Source organism: Babylonia areolata, unplaced genomic scaffold (assembly GCF_041734735.1).
Source record: "Babylonia areolata isolate BAREFJ2019XMU unplaced genomic scaffold, ASM4173473v1 tig00005820, whole genome shotgun sequence".
Lineage (NCBI taxonomy): Eukaryota > Metazoa > Mollusca > Gastropoda > Neogastropoda > Buccinidae > Babylonia > Babylonia areolata.
In genome coordinates this window covers 66864-72500 of record NW_027468383.1, presented here as the reverse complement: position 1 = coordinate 72500, position 5637 = coordinate 66864, and the positions used below count along the sequence as shown (strand labels likewise).

The window sequence follows — 5637 nt, the reverse complement described above, 5'->3', positions numbered from 1 at the left end:
ATTTTAGGTCTGGCTTTCAGCACGCATGTACTGTCCAAGTTTCTCTTTGAATGTTGTGGTGGAAATAGGTTCTATGAGGTGTTTGGGTAGATTGTTCCAGCAGTGCGTGCGGGAGTATGCCAAACTCGATTTTTATAGGAGAGAGCGAGAGAGAGACAGAGAGAGAGAGAGAGAGAGAGAGAGAAAATTGAGTAAGAGTGACAGTACTGCGTAATGGGGGAGAGACAGAAACTGTAGATGGACAAAATACCGACATATGGATTTGGATGGCATGCATGCTTCCAACACTTGAGTTTGTGCGCAGTAGATCAAGTACCGACGATCACAATCTAATCGTTCACTTTAATCCAAAAGTGAAACTGAAAGTTAATGGAAAACAAAAAAGAAAAACGTTTTTCTATGATCATATTTCATGACTATGACTACAAAGGGGCTGTTTGTTAATCTTGGAGATAGTGCTGATTTAGACGAAAATGAAAATTCTCAGCAACATTCTTACCTCCTCGGTTGATCTAGTTTTGTGAATGACCCCTTTCGATAAGATATTGACCATTCCCTCACAGCAGTTGTCTTTCTTTGTGGTTCTGCATGCTGTCCCTTCGCTCACGGAAAAGAAAGTGGGAGGGGGTTGTGGGGGGTAATAGAGAGGGGAGAGTGCGAGAGAGGGAGAATGCTAAAATAGACAGAGAAAGATGAGATAGATGAAAAAGGCTGTGGTCGACTGAAGGCTATTGTAGTTCCAATCATGTGCCTCTTAATTCTCGTATCAGAGTAACTTTTTTTTCTTCTAAAGTTTATTGGGTTTTTTTCCTTCAGAGAAATCAGAAACGATAAACAGTGACAAAACTTCTCATCACGGGCCGTGTCGATACTCCCCCGTGTCGATTGTCCTCCGTACATGTGTGTGTGTGTGTGTGTGTGTGTGTGTGTGTGTGTGTGTGTGTGTCTGTCTGTCTGTCTGTGTCCGTGTTTCTGTGTATGCGTTGTTTTATTTTCACAATTGAAACATGAACTGGTAAACCAAGTACAAGTATATATGCTCTGCAGTCTGAGTTCTTCGATTTCACTGAGGGTTGTTTTTTTTGTTTGTTTGTTTGTTTGTTTGTTTTTGTTTTGTTTATTTGTTTGGGTTTTTTTTTTATAACTCACGCATGTGTGTGTGTGTGTGTGTGTGTGTGTGTGTGTGTGTGTGTGTGTGTGTTGGGAAGATATGGACGGAATCACTACAATAAAGTACAAAATGAATGTATCAGAAGCGCTATAAAGAAGGAATTTGAAAAGAGGAAAATATATTACTCAACTGCGATTGCCCAATGAAATCATAATTTCGTTAATCAAATGTAATAAACACTGTGTACCAACTGAAACAGAACTGGTAAACTGAATTTCAAGAGAACACAGTTTCTCGAAAAAAAAAAAGAAGAAGAAAGAAAGAAAGAAAAAAGAAAAAAAAGAATACTGTGTGTGTGTGTGTGTGTGTGTGTGTGTGTGTGTGTGTGTGTGTGTGTGTGTGTGTGTGTGTGTGTGTGTGTGTGTGTGTGTGTGTGTGTGTGTGTGTGTTAGTGAAAATGAGATTAATTCGATTTTGGACCAGCTCAGTGACATAAAACACAGAAAATTATATATTATTGGAAAATATATTTGATATTACTTTAATTGATTTGTATCGAAATGGTATTTATTCTTCAAAATGGATGAGTTGTATCAGACAAATTTTAATAGAAACAGGGGTATGACTGTGTTTGGGATGCTCAATTCTTCTTAGGGAATTTCTGCAAGACTGAATGTCAACATTGCTTTGAGAGGTAGTTTTCAAAATCTATGGAGACATGCCCTACTGAGAGGCGAGAAGTAAATGTTTGTTTTATCAAAATTTCAAAAGTGGATTTGGTAGAGAAAAATATATGTAAAATGCCCGATAATTACGTTATCAGCTTCTTCAGATTTCGATGTAGTAATCCTAAGCTGGATATAGAAACAGGGAGACACAATGGCATACATGAGAGTTACCGCTTTGTAAGGTTTGTAACATGTCTGTGATTGGGGATGAGTTTCATTTTATAACTGAATGGAATGGCCCAATTATGATCAGTTACGAAATAGATATGTTCCTAAAAAAAAAATATTTGTCTCCAAAATCGGTTGTTGTTTTTTGTTTGTTTGTTTTTTGTAATATGCTCAATGGAGGCACACAAAAAAAAGTCATTTTAGCTGTCAGTAGGATGATTAGATTTGCAAATGTTGCCTAGCTACACTTTTAGAGTAAAAAGACATTTGTGTTTTCAAGGCAGGGCGCGCGCCGTCGCCGCGGCACGACCACACACATGCGCATCTCACTGATGCATAAAGCATCACTTTTCATTATGCAGAATGACGGGTGCAATATCCGAGTGGTTAAAGCGTTGGACTTTCAATCTGAAAGTCCCGGGTTTGAATCTCGGTAATGGCGCCTTGTGGGAAAAGGGTGGAGATTTTCCGATCTCCCAGGTCAACATATGTTCAGACCTGCTTGTGCCTGACTGAGCAGAAGATCAGATATGCACGTTAAAAATCCTCAGAGTCATCCATGTCAGCATTTGGTGGGTTATGGAAACAAGAACATACCCAGCATGCACACCTCCGAAAATGGAGTATGGCTGCCTTCATGGTGGGGTAAAAACTGAACAGTCGCATGCGTAAAAGCCCACTTGTTGTGCATACAGTGAACGTCACTCCACTCTCACCCACCCCACTTCCCTCTCTTCCACCACACAGCACTCTCATCCACCCAATTTTCCTCTCTTCCACCACACTCCACTCTCACCCACCCCATTTCCCCTCTTCCACAACACTCCACTCTCACCCACCCCACTTCCCTTCTTCCACCACACAGCACTCTCACCCACCCCACTTCCCCTCTTCCACCACACTCCACTCTCATCCACCCCATTTCCTCTCTTCCACCACACTCCACTCTCATCCACCCCACTTTCCCCTTTTCCACCACACAGCACTCTCATCCACCCCACTTCCCTTCTTCCACCACACAGCACTCTCATCCACCCCATTTCCTCTCTTCCACCACACTCCACTCTCATCCACCCCATTTCCTCTCTTCCACCACACTCCACTCTCATCCACCCCACTTTCCCCTTTTCCACCACACAGCACTCTCATCCACCCCACTTCCCTTCTTCCACCAGACAGCACTCTCATCCACCCCATTTCCTCTCTTCCACCACACTCCACTCTCATCCACCCCATTTCCCCTCTTCCACAACACTCCACTCTCACCCACCCCATTTCCTCTTCCACCACACAGCACTCTGATCCACCCCATTTTCTCTTCCACCACACTCCACTCTCATCCACCCCACTTTCCCCTTTTCCACCACACAGCACTCTCATCCACCCCACTTCCCTCTTCCACCACACAGCACTCTCATCCACCCCACTTCCCCCTCTTCCACCACACAGCACTCTCATCCACCCCACTTCCCTTCTTCCACCACACAGCACTCTCATCCACCCCACTTCCCCCTCTTCCACCACACAGCACTCTGATCCACCCCATTTCCTCTTCCACCACACAGCACTCTGATCCACCCCATTTCCTCTTCCACCACACAGCACTCTCATCCACCCCACTTCCCCATCCCACCCACCCCTCTCCTCCACCCCACTCTCCCTCCTCCACCACACAAGCCAACAACTCTCATCCACCCCTCTACTTACTCCTCCAATTCACTCCCTTTCCCCCACCCATCTCCTCCCTCCTCTACCTCACTCCACCTCCACCACCCCACTCTCCTCCCATTTTACTACTTCACCCCACACTATCCCCTTCAGCCCCCCCCCCCACCTCCATCCCACTCCTCAACACACACAACTGAACCTTCCTCCACTCACCCCCTCCCTCCTCCACCCCACTCCTCTCCACCACCGAACTCCACCCTCCTCCATCTCACTCCTCCACCCCACAATGTATTTTTTTTCAATCCTCCACCACCCTAGACCTCCACCCCACAATGTTTTTTTTTTCAATCCTCCACCACCCTAGACCTCCACCCCACAATTTTTTTTTCAATCCTCCACCACCCTAGACCTCCACCCCACTCCACTCCTGTTCCACCCCATCCTTCCTTCCCAACCCAACAGCTCACTCCTCCAGCCCACACCATTTACCCCCCCCCCCCCCTCATCCACCAACTCCCCCTCCACCCCACTCTTCCCTTCTTCATCCCACTCCCCTTCCTCCACCCCACTTCCACTCCTCAACCTAGTCCCCCCTCCATCCACTCCGCTCTCCTCCATCACCACCCCAATCCACATCCTCTCAAACCACCCCACTCCCTCTCCACCAGCTCATCCACCCCACTCTACCACCCCACTCCCCCTCTTCCACCCCCACTCCCCTTTCTTCCACCCCACTTCACCACCTCCACCCACTGCTCCCTCACCCACATGTCTCCTCCCTCCTCCCCCAGAGTCCACAACCACCCACTCCCCCATCTCCAGCCTGGGTACTCCTCTCCCGCCCCACTGGCAATCCTGCAACCACTCCCCCACCCTCCACCACACTCGTTCATTCTCTATCCCAGTCTTGCATACTCCACCCTTCCACCGCCCCACTTCTCCCTCCTCCACCGCACCACCCTCCTCCACCTCCACTCCACTTTCTTCATCCCCACTCCTCTCACCCACCCTGCTCATTCCTCCTCCACCCCTATCCTCCCCCTTTCCACCCCACTCCTCTGTCCTCCAGCCAACTCCACTTTCCTACACCCATTCTACCCTCCACCACTCAACTCCCCCTCCCCCTTCCTCCACTCCACTCCTCCAACCCGACAGCTCCTCCCACCCCATTCAACCACCTCACTCCCCCTCCTCCACCCCACACCTCCACCCCACTCCCCCTCCTCCACCCCACGCCCAAATTTCTTCTGGAAAACATGAGAGTCAGCACACTCACATGCCTACCTGTATTTACATGTATGCAAGTTGTGTGTGTGTGTGTGTGTGTGTGTGTGTGTGTTGTGTGTGTGTGTGTGTGTGTGTGTGTGTGTGTGTGTGTGTGTGTGCTTTGTGTGCATTTTGAGAATGCTTATGCATACTTAACACATGTTCTAATGCATTACAGATGTTGGATGAGGAAAATGGGTCAGTCAAGGATGCATGCATGTGTTTGCACATGCGCAAGCAAATAAGATGCATGCAGCTATTGAAAGTAAATACTTTGCTTCACTACTGGTTATGACTGAATTAAGGTTATATATCAATGTTAATAATTATTCATAATTTCATCATAACATACAGCATTTTTGTCATTTGAACAGGTGGCACCCTGCAGAATCATTGCAGCTGGCATTGTACTCTTCCACAACACTCCACTCTCACTTGGGTTACTGGAGTCAGACATGGTCAGTCAGTCATCATTCGGATGATGCAGGACCATGATGGTGCTGGATTGGGAGCTGGTGATGCTGGGGACAGGCCAGGACAAATGGCTGATGAAACAATCATGGAAAAATATCAGTGTTGGCAGGTCAGTTGTTGTTTTGTGGGAGTGAGGGGGGGTGGGGGTGGGGTGTTTTACTTATATCATTTCTATGTGCTAAAATAAGAAAAGTTACCAGTGTGTTCTTTATTGAGTGTGCC

General features: G+C 47.1%; 1 protein-coding gene across 1 annotated transcript in view; it reads right to left on the bottom strand.

Annotated features, from left to right (window-relative positions):
• Positions 1-569, bottom strand: part of LOC143278387 (ketohexokinase-like) — a gene marked incomplete at its 3' end in the record, with an annotated part of 18065 nt that extends 17496 nt beyond the window's left edge. The window contains exon 1 of the mRNA XM_076583267.1: positions 500-569. The remainder of the gene's footprint in view (positions 1-499) is intronic.
• Between the last annotated feature and the right edge of the window lie 5068 nt (positions 570-5637).